We start from the raw sequence: 19,500 nt of genomic DNA, 5'->3' as shown, positions 1-19,500 counted from the left end.
TATGACTACATCATGATGAAATGTCATCTAACAACAGCTGTGTTTTGGAGATCATTCTCAATAGAAACCCTCACAAAAAAAAAAAAAAAAAAAAAAAAATAGAGGAGTAGCAACATTTACCTCTGGTCCTTCTCTGGCTTCATAGAAGTCACCGACTTTAATTTTTGTACTAAAGCTGAAGTTATCCCGAGAGATTTCAGTTATTCCATTCCGCAGTAAGTACTGCAGACAAAAGAACAATGCATACTAATTAAATCATTGAAGGAACTTATGACTTTTATTACCAGTCAAATGTTGTGACTTTGTAGGCAATTACATACAACTATAGTGATGCAATTAGTATGTGCCATCATGTAAGGCTTTAAATCTAAAGGTATTTTCCATAAAATAAAGTGACAAATTGTTGATTCACCTTCATTACATCTGGATACTGACGTAGCTTCTTCCCACATGGGGCAAAGTAAGCCACCTCCCCTTGCAGACGACCTGCCACAGTCCTGATCCGGGTCTCTCTCTGCCACCTGAACAAACAAATTGCAAACAATGTAGCACATCGTTTATATGAAAATAATACCATAATACTGTTGTTATAGCTGTATCTAGTCATAAATAATATATATCTTAAATCTTAAATTTTCTATCATGAAAGTTCCCTCCTGCTGACAAATGATGTAACGGATGTCTGTACAGCTGTGTACTGTGTAGTCTGTGACCCTTGCAGTAATCAGACTTCTAAATGGCCATGGGCCAAGTGGGGCAACCCCTCAGTCCCCCATGAGCTCCACTGGAGAGCAGCCATAGCTTACAGAACAGACATGTAGAGGCTGTTATCCCAGAGAAGGGGGCTGAAATACAGTCTTGTGGCCTCTGCTTCCTGTGAACCTGCTGATGAAAAACATCCTGAGAAGATGAAAGGCGGCTCTGATCCAAGGCTGCAGAATTTGTGGGCAGAGAGCTGCTAATGTTGCATGTCTGTGTTGAGGCTGGATGCAATTAACCCCTTGTGTCGAAATGCTGGGCCTCATTTCATTTCCTGCCCACTCTGACTTACTACTCAAGACTGGGTTTTTAAGGCCCCTTACAGAAAGGCAAGGATCTTTTTTGTGGTCTGCTCATACTCAGGCATTGATGAAGATGTCACTGTGCTCAAATCAGGAACCATAGCAAGGCTTTTTAAAAGACTATTACAGTTTTTACCCTGGGAAAATTGTCTGAGCATTATTAGTATTTTTTTGCCCAGTGTCATGTTGCAGTTGCCCACATTTATACTGAGAGAATGGAGTATTTCTTATTCATTCTTTTACTGAGCTAAACGTGTCAACACTAAGTTTACTAAAACTCTATTAATTGTCTGTTGCATGTAGCAAATTCAGAGATAGAGTCGGCTCCACAAAGAAAAGTTGTCCACAGATGACCTTTTAGAAAAGGTCGCTAGTCAGCCCTCAGTGAGCTGACATTTAACTATAACACCAATTGCATAAACACAAACAATACAGCAAGTATGACAGCAAGGACAAATTGGACATGCCCAGACCATCAACTCATTGTGTGTTTCCTTTAATATGAAGTGCATGCACAATAGCTCACCCAAACTCAAGAGGCAATCGTAGAACTCTCTCATCTGTCACTCTTCTCCTCCTTCCTGATCCTAAAAACAGGAGAAATTACTCAGCGCCTTCAACCTGAACAATTGCAAAAAAAACTTGGCATTTTTACAGGGAGGGAGCCACATTCTTGAAAACAGAGGAGTCTCTGTTAGACAAATCAATCTGTTGTGGATAGTTGTTTTATGTATGAAAATGCAAACTTTATATCACATAACTTCCAACTAAATGACATGATCCAGGGCAGTGGAATCTGTGTTAAGTACAGCATGGTAGGTTAGCCAAAGTCAGGTTCCGCAATAAGATACATGGACATTAATATAAAATATTAGACAAACAATTTTCTGTTCTTTTGACAAATCAGAGAGGTTCAAAACACAGGAACAGAGCGTGGACAGCAACAAACCTATCCGCTGCCATAACAAGTTTAAAAATGTCTCCAAGTTCATCAGGAGTAATTCACTGCACATAGCTCTTATTACTCAATAGCAAGACTAAATGGAAAGAAATGAATACTTTCTCATTATGGAAAGTCAGAATTCAGTGCTGTTAGTAATGTAATATGCTCCATGACTCATCCAGTATCAGATTTATAAAGCATCTGCCTGGGTTATTAAAGCAAAAGCTGCTGGAGATAATCAAAACAATGACGCAACAAATTTCTTCCAGAGAGCTCATTTTAACCTGGAACTATTAAGACACATACTGTATATTCTTGTTTTCATCCTGGAAAAATAAGCGTCCTTTTCCACAGGTTTTAGTCTGAATAACCAAGAGGGAGGGAGGATAAGAGTGGGGGAAAATAAACACCATCCTGACTCTGGGCATGATCCTGCTTTATTAACTGAGAGAATAACACTTTCCTGAACCAGACATCAAAGTATCTCAGTGAATTTTCATTTCAAGCTGTAGTTTATAGATGTATTTGGGCTTTTAGAAAACTAGGATTTGTTACCTGGCAGTGTGGCAAATGTTAGGGACGGGGATGGGGTGCTGTGGCTACTCAATGCCCCTGCGCTGGTCAGTGTGGTGGGGGTGAGTAGATTTTTAGGTAAACTAGGAGGTTTGATGATCTGCAGGTTAAGCAGGTTGGCTGAGAGGTTCGAGTAGGACTTGTGAGTAGACAACTTTGCTTGAGCTGCTTTCGGAGGAGTCCTTTCTGCATCACTATCTGCTTCTGTCTCACCGCGCTCTTTCATGTCATCTTCGGAGCCATCAGAGTCGCTCTCCAGATTGCTCTCTGACTCTGCAGGGAATTCCAGCGTGACAGAGGGAAAAAGAGAGCAGAAATAAATCCTAATTAGCATTCTTCTCACAACCAAACCACACAGAACACTGCTCAATTCTCAAAGAAACCTGATCTAACAGCTTCTATATGCACCCATGGCATTTCTTTGTTAAAGAGAGGTCTGTTTAATCTAACCTGACAGGCTACTACCAGAATCTTCATCCTCAATATCATCTTCATCGTCTTCATCATCATCATCATCATCATCTCTTCATCATCATCATCATCTTCATCATCGAAGTCGTCTCCTAAAGAGTCTGAGTCTGAGTCCTTGCTGCTGTGGATATCAGACTCACTCCCTCTGACCAAGTCTACAGGCAGACAGGATGGGTTGGTTTTAGGGAGGCTCTTTCCTGCATGCAGAGATTTGGAAGTTTTGGTCTTCCTTGCTCCGTGAGCAAGCCCTGATGAGGCAGAAGATTTAAGTGGGGAAGCAGAGCTGCCTGATGGTTCCTTGGTGCCAGTGCTCAAGTTGATGGGCATCGGGTAGGAAGGGCTGGTAGCTGCCAGAAGTCGCTTGCTGTTGGGAGTGCTGCTCTGGCTGCGGGGCTTAGTGATAAGAGCCAAAGGGGCATCCTGAACTTCGCTGTGGATCGCTCCATTAGGGCGATGGTTCAGGAACAGATTGGTGTCATTGCTGTGTGGGAGAGACAGCAAATGACTACTCAACATATCTGACGAATATTTAGGTGGTATCAGCAATGGTGAAGAGGATGCTGAATTTTTGTAGCTTTTATACCAGTTCTGGCTCAAAGGTTGCAGAGAGAAAGTCTGCTTGAAAGAGTCCTTGGAATGGAGGGGCTAAATAAAAATGAAGGGAAACAAAGAGAAAAAGGAAATAATTACACAAACTGTCACTCACATTACATTACTGTGGGCTGTGAATGAAGGAATTTAAGGTGTAATAAGAGACAGGGACAATGAAGAGCAGGCTCAAACCTGTCAACAACAATGAAGAAAAAAAAGGCTGCTGTGGAAAAATATTTTCAAACTGTTTGGCTTAGTGCCATCGTGCAACTTTAGCTGTCATCTTGTATTTGTTGCTATTGTCATACTCTGGCATCCAAAAGCCTGTATTTTATGTACCACCATCATATGAATTTAAACCCTCTTGTTACAGATTGCCACATTTTCCCTCCTTCTCAGAACAGTGACAATAACTGAGTCTTGTAAAAGAGGCCGATTTCTCTCTCTTGATAACAAACATCCTTAAGTATAACAGAGCTAATTGCTTGTCAGTTTTGAGATGTATTCCCAATAGAGCTAAACGTCACTTTATGTCACTTCTAGACTTCTAGTCATGTGGTGGTCAGACTCTTTTGTAGTGTAATAAAAGCTCTGATAATAGTGTATGCATTCATCTTCTGTTGTGAAGGAACTCACTGATTTTTATTTATTTCATGACAGAGAAAATGATGGACAATACATGAAAACAGAGCTCCTTCTATTGAAAAAGAGAGAGAAACACTTTAAAGCTTCATTACAGAAATTTATTTTCTGTAATTTAGGTAGAATTTTGAAAAAAGGTTAATCAGCTACAATGCAGCAGTGTGAATAAAAAATATAACTCACCTGTTTCAGTTTAAAACTGTTGAAGTGTAATGAGATTTCATCCGGGAGGCTTCCACTGCTCTCCTTCAGGCTATCAACAGGCTGTGTATGTTTGGGAGAGCGCATCAAAATGTTTTGTTTATCTGAGGGCTTTTTTGAGGCTAACAGTGTTGGTGGTTTGGGTAAAGAAGAGAGACAGAGAGGTTTGGGAGAAGAAAGAGATGAGGATTTAGGAGAGGAACCCAAAGAAAGGAGTTTTGCAGGGGAACAGAGAGCAAGAGGTTTTGGAGAAGAAGAGACAGAGCTATGCTTTGGTGAGGATGAATGAGAGAAGTGCTTTGGTGAAGTGGAAGGAGGCAAGTGTTTGGGTGAGTTGGAGAACGATATGGGGTTGGGTGAGGAGGGCAGAGGAGAAGCCTCCCTGTGGGACTGTGCTAAGGGACTGTTGCTGGCTGCCAGCCCTGTGGCCTGGATGACACTGATGTGTTGCTGGCCTTCCTCCTCTGCAGCCCTGGAGCTCTGGAGGAACTGTGTTGTGGATTGAGGACGGCCAGCAGGATGAGAAGAGGACTGGAGGCGGTACGAGGAAGTCAAAGGAACACTATCACGATGACTGTCTTGAGTTGTATTTCCATCAGCAGTGCAAGGTCTATTCTTTTTACTCTCAGAAGTGTTCTGTGTCAGCCGCTGAGTAGGAGGATGAGGAAAACAGGGAGAAGACAGCATGTCATGTCAGCTCCTGCTGAGAAAGCCTCACAGTGGCAGCTCTGTCAGCTAGCACATTCGTCCAGTATGCCACCCACCACTAAAGCTGCTTTTGACAATCCAACTAACATTTACTTAACAGAGAGCAGTTTTACACAGGGACTTTTTTGAAAATCTGTTACACACTAACCCTACAAAATAACGTTTGGCTTCATGCATTATTCTGTTAAAGAAACTAAAAAAAAAGAAAATCTTTGTCTATGTGTAGCTCTTTAAAGTGTTAGACAAAAAATGTCAACTAATTTTTCTCATCTGAATATGCTGAATATTTAAACACACACAGCAGCACTTCAACATAGCCTTGCCTTACCTTGACTTTCCATTTAACTTGACTCTCTGAATCAGAGTCTTCACTGTCATTGCTCTGATCATCCTCATCTTCATCGTTGTCCTCCTCTTCCTCATCCTCCATGTCATCAGGATCACTGCTGCTCTCCTCACCATCACTGGAGCTATCTGACAAGGATCCTGACTGGCTGCCACTCATGCTTGAGGTCTCTTGTGGTCTTTTGCTGGGTTTCTAAAAAATAAGAAAAGTCCACATTTCTCAATAAGATTAAACTTATCAGTGAAGTGGGCTTTCATGCATATACCGTAAATAAGAAAAGACACGTAAATGCTTGACAAAACATTAACCTTTTCTTTCGTTTTCATAACAGTCTTCTGGTGTAGTCGGCCTAGGTCTGGACTGCTCTTTTGACTCCGGCTGTTGGCTTTAGTTTTGTCCTTGTTTCCCGTTGCTGGAAATGAACTGGTGTTCACAGCAGAGTTCCCAGTAGGAGAGGAAGCACTCCTACCATTCACTGTTCCATTCACGCCTACAGAAACTGGCATTGTACATTTCTTCAGATGGGCACTCATGAGAACAAGCAATATGAATCAAACACATTAGGAGGACAACAGAAAAGAATAACAACTTTACAGCATCTCAACAGCACTTCAGTGCAATGTCAACAGCAGTTCTGCAATGGTATAATCATGTACATATATGGCAGGGACCTAACTGTCACTTGCTAGTTTATCCTTCATTGGCATGTCTTTGTTATTGCCTCACTCAGTTTATTGAATCAGTCTTTGTAGAACCTATTTGCTTTGCTGTAAAGTACAACAACGTGTATGACCTTTAGCAGGAGCTAACCTGAGGTACGGGACTGTAAGTGAGCGGGATCACAGTTCTTGAAGGTTGATGCAAATACAGGATGAAGACCCAGAAGAGGAGGGAAGAATGCTGCAGCTCCTCTGGTATGTGCTTCAGATGGCCGCCACCAGTCTGGAGTGGGGGAGCGAGATACTGTACAGTTAGGCAAAAATAGCCCTTCTATCTATGTACAGATATACAGAGAATTCAATCTGTCAACGAACTGTAAGAGCAGAAGTTTATCTAATCGGATAATAACACTAATCAGTCAGTTCAAAGTATAGGTTTGAACTGGAATTGTGTGTGAGTTTTGCCTCATCTGCTGAACATTTCCCAGCGGCAATACAGTTTCCCAAAAGCCACACCTTTCTGAGTGTTAACATCATTTGGTCATTCAAAATGCACACAAGTAACTCTCACCAAAATATAATGCTCAAAACTTTCTAACAGAGAGAATATTGAAAACGAAGGACCAAATTAGATGCTCTTGTCTTCATAGTTTCATAAATAAGTTTAATATATAATCTCTCCATCAAAATAATGGACGACAACATAAAGCAGAGCATACTGTTGCATGTACTTGCTTGCTTATCAGAAGAATGCATTACATGGAAAAGATAAATACGTAAAAGCACAATTTACTACCGTCCTTAGCATTTGCAAAGTATTTCACTTAAAATATAATCCAGGAGAACCCCACAAGACTTGCTATTGCTGACTTTGAAAAACTTTAACATGAAGCAGACCTCTCTCGTCACCTCCATTAGTCAAATTAAAAACAATGCAACTTGAGCTTCCTTACCTGGAAATGTACCAAACTGGGGGTGAGCAGCCAAGGCAGACAAACCCAGACTACCAAGGCCTCCAAACTCAGACCGGCCTGAAGTTGATGTGTAGACCCCAAAAGCTGGATGGCTGAGTAAGGGAAAACCGCTGGAGCTACCAGATGTATTTAAACATTCATTCCCCGTCATCTGTAGCAAATGGCCTGGAGAACAAAGGATTTTATCTAGTAATCAATCCATCATTCTAGTTAACTAGATAGGCTATCTGTCTATCTAGATACTCTATTAGATACTCTATTACTCTATTATACTCTATTATATTCAGGTGCAATAAAATATACAATGAAGACACAGTTGTCTGCTTCATCTGTTCAAAACTCCCTAAGCAAATAATAGACACACTAGTCTGGGGAGTCTGAAAATCCATTTCTAGGACTAATAAGGATTCAGGGGGTGGCACAACCGATCACATAAAAAAAAAAAAAAAAAAAAGAAAGACAAACATACGAAATCTGACCAATATGCTCTCTGTGTATTTGTTTATAACTGTATCAAAGCCCCAACTGTAATTCTGACCAACTTCAATGAAAATGAACTGAAAAGGTGCATTTGTGGAATTTGCTCCAAATTTTTGTTTATTTACAGAAGTCAAAAATACCACAATTTAATTGACGTGAAAGTGGAGCTGGAAACTCTAAAACCACAGTGGTTTTATTATTTAAGAGTCTGCCAAGGTTTTAGCCTCAGCTTATATAATGTATTCCTGCTGTGCTGGAACTGTGAAATGTTTCACCAACTTCTTTAAAATAACCAGGTCATGACTCTTCTCATAAACCAATATGGAATCAGACACTGTGTTAAATGCAATAGGATGTGCTGTATAAAATGTTTCTTAGATAAACTCACTCACTCATTACAAAGCTTTTAAAAGTATGAAAGCTTGAATATATTTCTAATCAAAGGGGCGTTAGCACAGTGTGTGTTATATCTTTCTTCCACTTCCCACAGGAGATAAGAAATCTCTTGAAAGAACTCAATTTACTTGATACTCATAACAGCAATGCGACTACCGCGGTGCCACAGTACTTTGAGTATTTAGTGTTCAGTCCAAAATAAATTATCTGGGAAATTTCTGTGCACGTTTGGTGTAGGGTCCTGTAAATGAATAATTTATGAGAATGTCTCTAATGTGTTCCTCATTGTCATAGCATGACAAAAAAATACTATTTTTTTGAGCATCTTATCACGAAAGAGAAAAAAAAAAGAAATCACGAAGCACAGTATGTAAATTTGCACATTATTTTGTGGTCAGGGGTAATCTGACAGCTTATGCATCACTGCTGCTCAATGCATAATGGCTTTGACCACAATTAGTATTCAGAGAAAACAAGAGGATGTTGGCGGCTGCATGCACAGTGTGAGGCTGACAGACATGTCAAATCACACAGGATAAACCGGAGCTAAAGGTTGTCAAAAGACATCCACAAGGGCGTACACAGCTTTTTAATTGTTGGCATTCATTAATTCAACAGCCTTTCCATTCCTATCAAAATTGTCTGTAACATGTTAAGACTAGAGGAAGGTGTCTTAAGCCCCTTATTGTTGCACAGTTTTAATTCAGTGTTTTCCACAGAATTTAGTTGGACAGCCCCCCTGAGTAAATTTGCTTCTCCTTAATTTTTTTCCTCTCAAAAGCTTGTGTAGACGTGTAGTTATAAAGTGCAGAGTGACTGTAAAGTCATTCAGAGTAGTGCATTCATTTACATTTATAAACAGCTTGTGAATTTAAGGCTGTTTTGATGGCAACTTTTATTATACTTTTTAATGCTGTTGAGAGCACTACACACTCAAACCTTAACCTATCTAAAATAAATTCTCAACCTTGTCCGAAATGTGAGTAGAATAATGAAAAATACTGACTAGAAACAAAATAACACATCAAAACAATCATGTTCGAGTCACATTTGATCCTGTGCCCCGACTTTTTGCACATCTAAGTTTGCTTTGAAGAAAAGTTTTTTTCTGTGTGTGTGCACATACCACAGGTGGTGAGAGGGGAACTGCCTGCAGGCTTAGGGGCTGTGCAGCATTTGGTGGAGGGTGTCTGGGGTGGAGCAGGGGAGGAGCTGGCTGAAGAGGAGGCCATGTGAAGGGAGGACGGTGCTGAAGAGGGGGAGGCCATCCGCTCTCCAGACTCCATATCTGTCAAACACAATCCAGTCAACAAGATGTAAGAGGAGAAAAGAAGAGGATAAAAAAGAACCCACTCATGCCACACACCCTTCTGAGACTTTCTCTCCGACACAAATCTGAATTATCATCACAACAATACTTTCTGCTTGGAAAAAAAAAAAAAAAAAAAAACAGTCTTCTACGTGTATCGCTCTGAGATGGCCTTTGTGAAAGAAACATATTGTTTACCGACTTTGAGAGGTATTGTACTGTAATGATATGGTTGCTGAAATGATTAGTCAACTAGTCAGTCACAGAAAATTCATTAACTATTAACCATTTTGAAAATAAATCAGATGCTTAAGTAATTTATGAAGCACAAATGCAAAACATTTGCAGGTTTAAGCTCCTTAAATGTCAGTTTGCCGATTGTAAATTTAACATCTTCGGGTTTGGACTGTTGTTGTCAAAACAAGAAATTTAAACACGTCACTTTGGCCTATGGGAAAATGTGATTTTCTTATATTGTATAGACAAAATGATTGATTAATTATAAAAAAAATTAAATAAAAAATAATACTGTGTAATTATTGTTATAGTATTATAATAATTGTAAGTAGCTTGTAATAAAAAACTGGAACAATGAGTTATTGAAGGTTTTATTTGACACGTAAGTTCCATCTAATGTAAAGCACAAGAGTGAATCACTTCACTGCACATAAGTTTGCACATTTTATATGTGCTTTTGATATACACCAATATCAGAAAAATAGAAAGACAAATACAAAACATGCAGCATGATGTGATATGGAGAGATGCATAGACAATATATAAAACAGTAGATACAACAGCAATACATACATCAGACTCCCTATACAGTGGCCTACGGTACACAAGCTGCTGGTTCATATCAACTGCTTTCAGAGCTCTTTAATGTAAAGCTGCTACCATACAAGCCATTATCATCTGATGAAGCTGTAAGCTTTAGGAGAAAATTCAATCTTGAGTCGCGTAGGAACACATTTTAATTTTTCCTACCACAACCTTTACATTAAGTCCATACAGATGAGTAAACAGAAGGTTTAACCATAGTTTCCACCATTTTTTTCCGACGACTGTCAAACCACTGGTGTTCTGCCCCTCATCCAAATAATGCCGCAGAGATTCTAGTACTTCTCGCATCCCCAGTCTAGTGCTTCACATCCCATTGATCACAAAAGCCCACATCTGAAATCCCCTTTAACACATGCATCTAGATTGTGTTTCACAGCCTGCCTTTGTTATAGTATTGTACATTACACCAACAATTTCCAGATCTCCCCGGTGATTCACAAGAAAACAGGAGCAGCTGATTAATTTGAGGAGACAAAGCTACCCTCTGAATATCAAGTATCATCCCTCACCAGGAATGGCACTGATGAGACGTAAATGACATGAAAGCTGCAGCCATGCTTCACTGATAAGGCCACCGTTTCCTCTGGTAGTGTGAGTAGGAGTTTGTGCAGAGCAAAGAACAAAGGTGCCTTCATATTCATAATGCATCATTAAAAAAAAAAAAAGAAAAGAAGAAAAAAAAACATTCAGTGTATCATTTTGACCTTGCTTCATCAGCCTTCATTTGTCAAGCCAAGATGTGCTGTATGCTGATGGGAAAAAGACCCTCTAACTGTGTATCAATTATAAATCTTTGGTAGAAATTAAATTAAATATTCAATTGGGCGGCAACGGCTTTGACAAGGATTAAAAGGTGCAATGTGTCACTAATAAATTCTGCACACACTACATTTTAGTGTTAATTTACCTCTTCATTTCACAGTGATATGCTGCAGACATTATCTCTTATTGGGTAATTCTTTTCGGCTGGATAATTAAAATGGCATTTTCTATTAATATAAGACTTGTGAAATGATGTATCCGTTAGTGCTTCCTTTACAAATCTTTAAAACTGATTTACAGTTGACTTCATCTGTCAAATCTAGTATTGCAAAACAAAATAATATATGAGCAGACCGCTAAACTGCTCTGAAGGGTAAGAATGTTTTGCAGCATTTACAGATCCCATCCTCACTTCATTACTAGAAATTAAAATGGTTTAACAAGCAAATATGCTTGGATTTATAGGTAATAAACATAAAAGCATAGAGGCAGCATCCATTGTATTCTGGGTGTTTTATAAGCTACATAAACATTTAAAATTATTTTGATGGATGTATGCACACCATCTTGAGCTAATGTAAGCATGTGAGGTGCAAGTCACGCAGTGGAGACATCCCAAACAGCTGGATGCAGGTCTTATGAAAGCACATATATATGCTAATATACCAGAGATGATTTACAGAACAAATGACTCTGAGTGGATCAAAGTCATGTTCGCATATGTGAGTATGACTCCAGAAACACAATGCAGCTTGTCATCTCTGAGCAAAAATGTCCCTTAACAGGAAAACAATGAACTTCAAGAGAATGAGATTCTAATGAGACAAAGCGCAGAACACCATCAATCATTTAAATGCAGGCTGCTATAACTATTGAAATAAACAATGTAATCCAATAATACAAACACCCTGCAAGTCTTATGATGACACAGTATCCCAAACATTCAAATTAAACATTTCTCATAAAAACAGCTCGACATTTCAATGTCCTCCTCAACTGTGACTGAGTGAAACATATTTCTTTTTCTGATTGTGTACAGGATAAATGCTACAAATATTCTCAACACTTTGGCTATGCAAACTAGCTTGTATAATAAAATAAGGAGCATCAAATGATTTTTAGTTAATGGCTGAGAAAATGTACTTTGTGCACTTGGATATTCTTGGAGCGTGTCCCTGCGTACACTGAGACACTGGGCAGAAGGAAGGGAAGGTGCTTCAAATTTCAAGTCCATCACAGGTGAAAGGATCTTTGCAACTTTAAAAGGGAAGCTGAAACACCAACAGGAGACACATACTAATACAGGGCGACTAATCAAACTCCAAAGAGAATAAACCAAGGCTCAAACACAGGAGCTCCCTGCTGTGAAGAGGCAAAGCAAACCAACGAAGCTGACATGTTGCCTTGGATACAAAAACAGCAAAGCAGAAATCATATTGCTGGCCTCAAAGCTAAGCTTACCAAACCCATGATTTAAATGAAGTACGCACTTAGTTTCCTTTTGCCACTTTCATTCTTCTGGTGTTCTCTGCTATATATTTGGACCTTTAAAAAAAAAAAACAGCTATGTTGATGTTGCTAGCTAAACTGGCTCTTAATGTCCAGTGCAACATATCATATGATTCTTGAAAGCCTCCAGGAAGTTGTTCAGCAGTTTATTAACTTAAATAAATAGTGTGACATCTTTGGAAATACACTTATTCTGTTGCTGACTGTTAGAATATCAATACTGCTCTCATGTCTGCACAGTAATATAAAGTTATAGCCAACATCCAGTTAGCTTAGTTTGTTAGGGCTGCAATTAACTTTTTCCATTATCATATTTACTGTACATATATGAAACTAATGCAAATCTTCTCATGTAACTCTCAGCAAGAAACAGATTAAACATATTTCCCCTAATGTCAAACTATAAGTATAACCTCAATGCTCAAGTAAACAGTAAAACAAACAAACAATGAAAAAGAACTGTTTTGACCTGACTGTGATGGATAAAGTAGCAGAAATGATGTACTTTTGAGACTTTATCTCATAATGAAAAGTGATGCATTTTTGTCTGTGTATTTACTGTTTCCAACTGTGTCTTTGTGTGTGTACGAGCTGTGCGTATTTCACTTAGTGTTTAGTCCTGGGTGCATGTAAGCATTTGTTTTCCACTGTGTGTTCCTCCCTGTCCATGTTATCTTCTTACACAGTAACAGATGGCTGATGCTAACAATGATAATGCAGTAACAGAGTCCTCAGCATGGATCAGCAGTATTCTAACTGTATTCAAACACAGCGTCTTTTAAGATAATGGAAGGTTCATGCAAGACGCAGAAAGAGGTAGTATATCAATGTGTTGAAACAGTGTTATATGGTAGAGAGCTGCATCACTAAGAGGTGCTCTATTGTATCTCCTCTCCATCATGCGACGAAAGTGAAATGATGAAAATAAACGGAATGTGAACAAAAATAAACAAATATGTCATGTTCAGCCTTTGATTGAAGGAACAGATTCTGGGGCTGAGAAATGAAGCCAACATGGAAGTGCCAAACACTGCAGTTCTTCGAATGGCCACTTGAGGATGGCTCCAAAAGCGAGTCAATCCCCATCGACTCCCATGTTAAGAAGCCCAACTTTACAGCAGAAATAAACATGTTTACAGCCTGGTATAAAAAACGGTTTTAGTCTCTCTATCTAATTTCCCTGTATGTGGTAACTGTACAAGGGGTACATTTTTATATAACTCGCTCGTTTCATTTTTTTTAAGTCTCAGCTCCACACACCCCACATCTTTGGCTTCAAAACCACTTTTCAGAAACGGGTGTAGAAGAAACGTAGGCTAAGTCCATCTTTATATACCGTTTATGCTATAATTACCATTAATTCCTGATGGCCCTCTAATCAGAATGTTAACTCCACCTCCTCAGACATTAACATCTCCTTGATTGATTTTATACATGGTTGCTTTGACACCAGCTGCAGTCTCCGAAATCTCACAAATCACTGATGGTGTCCATCATCCCACTTAGCACAATTAATTCCTTCTACTACCATGGAAAAATAGTAACGCCGCTCACTTTTGGCATCAATGATTTTTTGGATTGGAGGAAGTAGGGGGATGTAGAAAAGCAGAGAAACTGAAACCTGGCAGCAGTAAAGCACATTTTTAAAAAAGCCATTCACTCTCCCACTCATCATTCTCTCTTTGAGGTCACCCAGCAGACCAGCTGAAATGAAGCCAATTATTTTGAAGGTTTTCATTTCTCCCCATTTGTGTGCACACCCACAAGTTGTGCAGAATGAAGGCTCACTGTGAGGCTTGCTCTTATGGATAACAGAAAATTGAGTGTCTATAGTCGTTGCGGCTAGGCACATAACAAGTTCAGTGGTACACCCACAGTTCAGCTGAAATGGCATGCTCCTATGAGTTTCAATCAGTTTTTCATTCTGTCATGTCTTCTGATGACAAGTTATGGTTCCTGGCCCTGACTCCTACTCCACCTGGAAAGTGATTAAGTGTTCTGTCTGATCCATCCCACCAGCTAAGGACGGAAACTTCAAACAGACCTGCATCAGGGGCAAAACTACAGTAACACACTATTACTCAGAGTAAAAGCAGAAGGGGCATTTTCATGATGATGCAGTGGGGGAGGGGACTAATACACTTCGGTCAGTTTGGTCAATGGTAGTGATTATGTAATAAAGTTACACTACACAATTACATTTGAGCTAAGCCTTACATATAAGCCAGCGCCTTTATCTACAATTTTTGGTTTTTAACCAATAAGGGAAGTGTTCCTTTTCTGGAGTCTCTAGATATGGGAACATACTGTCCTTTAAATTAATGGTGTTCAAGTACACTAAGCATGCAATCATGGGAGAGGGGCTGTGCAGAGTGATTAAACAGGAAAACATTGCATTGCTAAAGGATCAATACTCTGCATTAAGGGATAGTTTATCATTCAACTCAGATTTGCTCTTTACAGTGATGACCCCTTTTTTATTAACATGCTGGGAGACAAAATAAACCATGTGCTTTCCAGAGGTTGGGTTCTTCAGTGCAGGAAAAGCTGGTTGTCATCAAGGATACAAAAGCTCAGATGAAGCAAACGGATGTAGGCTGTAAATAAAGACTCTATACAGAAACTGATTCACAACCTTGACTATCAGTGTTGGGTGGCAGATGGCAGAGCAGTGCTGGTTACACTGGATAGCCTCTGTTCTGTGACGCTGATACAGCAGTCCCACTGTCGCACTAAATGTGATCCATGGCAAGGCCAGCCCTAGTGTCACTAAACAGCTTCAAACACTACCTATTCACCGATTTGCCCGTCTCAGCCATAGTCTTTTATGCATCAATGCAATCACGTCTTTGACCTCCTATGCAAGAATGCACACACTGCGAGGCCAGCGAAGAAATCCACTTGTGCTCATAATTTTCAGGATAATAATCCATTTTTGCTCCTGAGAATTACCTGCAAAACATAAAGTGTAGGCATTCTGTTGTCATCATTTTTCAGGACACATCCATATTTTAGGGAGACCTTCACAGCAAAAGAATGAATTTCTGCTTGTATCGACTCCTTTAAACAAGTATTGAATGCTACCATGAATACAGTGGAAAGGTTGGTAGTCACGGAGCCAAATGGGCTCTGATGAATGATGTCAGGCCTCAGTATGACAAATGTTTCTAGACATACATTTGTCTTTCATAGCAGCATCAGCACAGCTTGCAGTTTGCATGTGGATCGTTTTCATGAGGAGGGATTTGGGGGTGGGACATGGCGCCGGGAAACGGGAGTCCCACATGTTCTGCACAGACTGACATTCATCATGAACATGTTCCTAGAGCTCCTGCCTACTGCTGCCCCATCAACAGCAAGCATTAGCCATAAATTGTGTAGCTCAGCCTGCAGTTTTTAATTAGACACATACAGAGAGGAAGGAAGAGGGGGGTGGAGAGAGCGAGAAAAGGACAAGGAATTTCATGCATCTCCCAATCAACTGCTATTAATCTGTTGTTACTGGCTTAGAAAATGCAGCTGGTACAGGGAGAACGGCATCCCCTGGATGATATTTGCATTGTTAATGTGATGCTAGAGCAGTGTATTTTCCAAAAGAATATATATAGAATTTAACATAAATTAATCCTAACCTGTTAAAATATACTGCTTCTTCATTGCCTAATATGCAGGCAGTTCTGAGTATTTGTAATTTTTTTCCAAAGGGAGGAGGTAGAAATGCAATCTAATAGTTGTTACAGATAGTCTCATGTACACCATATTATCATCATCACACATAACTCCTACTACAACCTCCTTGTTTACTCCTGCATCATTTGTTCACCATCATTTGCTGAAGGCATCTCTCTAATGAGTATTTATTTCTGATAAGTGAGGAAATAATATCCGTCAGTGGGGCATTACAAAAATTGTACAACGCAAAAAGACAACATCCCTGAGGTTCTCATAGATTAGATATACAGTAATATATTTGAGAGGCAAATAAATAAATAAAAAGTTTCTGCCTTTTGGTGGGAACAATGTGCACATACAGGACCTGACTGAAAAACAGCAGCAGGCAAAATTTATCAGTTTCCTTTGCCACTCATTCTTAAGTCAACGAAAGTAATTGCAAAAATATTTACATGCCACTGATCATATCAAAAACATAGGAATGTGTGTCTAGTAATGTGTATCATGATGCCCAGACATTATGCTTTCATCTGTTGAAATACATCCTGTTCATGTGTATGATAAAAATGCCAATTTAAAGAAAACATAGTTTGCATTACTTTACAATTTCGATTATTCACAGAAACAAGGTGGTAATGCACTTTATATGCATTTGCACGTACACATCATGTGCATTTGCACATAAACTGGAAAAAAATGGGTATCATGTGCAATCAGCTGACAGGAGGCATAGCTACAAATTAATCATGAGAGTAGGATGCTGATGCAAAGGTTATCTGTCATTCCATACTGCTAAATAAAACACAGTGGAGCAAAGGACACCGTCGTCTATTTCAGATTCAGCTGTAAAAGAAGAAAAAGCTATCCTCATGATATTATGATCATTGGTTATTTGCTTAGACAAACAACTGTGAGGAGGCCAATTTAGTGGATTATGCTACATTAAGGCAAAAATCTGCCAAACAACACTCAGGTATCTGCTACTTGTCTGTCGAAAGAAGTTGGTGAGGTGACGTGTGATGGTGTGATTCTGGCTAAATATAATGCCAGAGACTGTGAGGATAAAAAGTCCAGGTTCTGTCAGTCTGTGAGGCTTTACACTGCCATCTCAATAACGTCGTCATGCTTTAGATGATCAAATATCATTTATGTACACAAAAAGATGGGGCCTTTTAATTTCTCCCTAATGTCAATGTCAAAGATGAAAGGGAAAGAAAACAAAAAAAAACAGCTAGGATCAAGGTAAACATCACTATCGCAGCTTTTTATACAGAGCCCCTTTCTCTCACTCTCCAAAGAGCACAACATAAATCACATGGCAACCGTAATGGGAAGTAGGGCTGCAGTGTGCCAAATGAAGCAATAAAACAGATCCAACCTTCCAAAGCATTAGTCACACCGTGTCCATACGTCCATTGCTTTACCAAAGCAGACGATGCTGGTTACATTCAAACAAGCACCTGTGTGCACAATGGATGTCTTAAATGAAGGTCATTATATCGAAAAAGCAAGATAATCAGGAAATTTAACCTCAGCAATTTGCACTACACCCTAACAGCTAGATGTCCGGAGGCCAAAAGGGGAACACAATTTTCAGTAGCTGAACTCTTACATCAGCCTTCTAATGGAGATGCATGATGACGGGCACATCACATCTCTCCATCAGTCGCTTTGATGTGGGGAAGCATGGGATTATACTCCCATAGCAAATTCTTGGAACACAAAGAAACAAGAAGGGCCTTCAACACTCCAGACGACAGTGCAAAGCAAGCATGATTAAGATAACATGGATAAACATGATACACGGATAGAGGCATGAAATGAACAGATGCTACCGTTTCTCAAATACTATTCTGCTTCAAGTCTTCCCTGATAAACAGTGATCTGTGATGATTTCTACTATCTGTGAGTGTGTTGTGAGTAGCTCTGCTAAGCAAATAAGCTGATGCTGTAGGTCCACAGTGGTATTGAGGCAGCGCCAGGCACCTCACACAGCCAGCTTAGGCTTAAGCATTAGTAAAAAAAAAAAAAAAGAAAAAAAAAGAAAGTAGTCTCAACATGCAACATTCCCCTGCTCATTTTAGCAGCACACCAGCTACAGGGCTGATATTCACCTTTATATTGTACCAGTCAAACTCTTCTAACGTCATTAGCAGTGTAGTCTGTGCAAGAGAAGGAAAGTGAAATGAACAACAATTTAAAATGCTGTATGTTTTAGGTTACACCTGTGCACAAGCTGTCACTAGCTCACAGGTTTTCCAGGCAGCCATTTGAAAGCCATTCACTGTGAAAAAGAGACAATTAACTCCTAAAAAAGGTGCACAATGCAACAGTTGTCCACACCACAGCTGCACTACATTTCTCCACTCGATATGTTTGGATGGTAAATTTGGTGCATTAGGTAGCAAAAAGGGAATGATTTGAGACACTAGAAATAATTCACTTTGGAACCACTACGCTGGGCAAAGGAGACATCAGTGTGTTGATTTTAGAAATCATATTTGTGTGGTGGTTTTTCTTGGCATCCAAACAGTGTAGCTCAAAAATAAATTCCTGATTTCACAGTTCACAACAGAGTTTCTAAACATCACACATAAGCAGGGAGAGTGTTTTAGGATTGGGGGACACAGTAACAAATTGAGGGAGTGTCTCTTTAAATATAGTCTTCATATTTGAGGAGATAAGCCAGAGAAATATTGAATTTAACAGATTTCCTAAATGTGAGAACTTTGCATTTATAATGAGCAGAGATACTCTAGTGAAATGTCTCTATCACCAGTGCCGGCGGCAAAACAACATACAGTAGTACAGGATTAATAATTCCTGCCTGAATAGAGCTCCCTTGAATAACGCAGGTCTGATAGAACAACCTGATTAAAAATTGCTAGCTTGTGCAAAAAGCACTGAATAATGAAGGTCATTTTCATCCTTTCTGAAACAACATTTGAGTATTATGAAATTCTAATCAGTGTACAGCTGACCACACTATAGTAGACTTAAATACAAATTCAGAACTGTTTCATATATATATCATCAGTATGAACATATACTTTACTATAGGAGAAGACAATATTAGCTTAACTTTGGTGGATGGTTGCAAAAACAATTAACAAGAAAACATATATAATTTTTTTAATGACAATATTTCTACACCTATGGGTAAAGCCTGTCTGCTCCACTAAGCTTATTTGTATTTAGGATAGGGTAGATTTTAGAATACTGTATTTTTGTCATTGTTAAATTGACGATTTCAAATCAGTGGCTTTGACTCACTTACTAGGACTGCAGCAAATGAATAAATGCGTATGGTTTAAAAAGTGACTGCAGCTTTTGGTTATTTACTACATCTTTATCTACAAT

General features: G+C 39.3%; 1 pseudogene across 1 annotated transcript in view; it reads right to left on the bottom strand.

Annotated features, from left to right (window-relative positions):
- The window catches only part of baz2bb (bromodomain adjacent to zinc finger domain, 2Bb), a 51,186-nt pseudogene that overhangs the window by 13,912 nt on the left and 17,774 nt on the right, over positions 1–19,500 (bottom strand). Inside the window, exons 3-14 of the transcript XR_015437203.1 lie at positions 9,172–9,333; positions 7,149–7,334; positions 6,347–6,478; positions 5,845–6,035; positions 5,519–5,728; positions 4,465–5,130; positions 3,632–3,693; positions 3,028–3,529; positions 2,560–2,850; positions 1,588–1,648; positions 413–521; positions 121–222 (exon numbers count right to left, since the gene is read on the bottom strand). The product of XR_015437203.1 is annotated as a bromodomain adjacent to zinc finger domain, 2Bb (transcript). The remainder of the gene's footprint in view (positions 1–120; positions 223–412; positions 522–1,587; positions 1,649–2,559; positions 2,851–3,027; positions 3,530–3,631; positions 3,694–4,464; positions 5,131–5,518; positions 5,729–5,844; positions 6,036–6,346; positions 6,479–7,148; positions 7,335–9,171; positions 9,334–19,500) is intronic.

This window comes from Seriola lalandi, unplaced genomic scaffold (genome assembly GCF_002814215.2).
Source record: "Seriola lalandi dorsalis isolate HSWRI2012SDOR001 ecotype SW California unplaced genomic scaffold, Sedor1 jcf7180002054279, whole genome shotgun sequence".
NCBI lineage: Eukaryota > Metazoa > Chordata > Actinopteri > Carangiformes > Carangidae > Seriola > Seriola lalandi.
The sequence above is the reverse complement of the archived record's forward strand: the minus strand, read 5'-3'. Positions and strand labels throughout refer to the sequence as shown.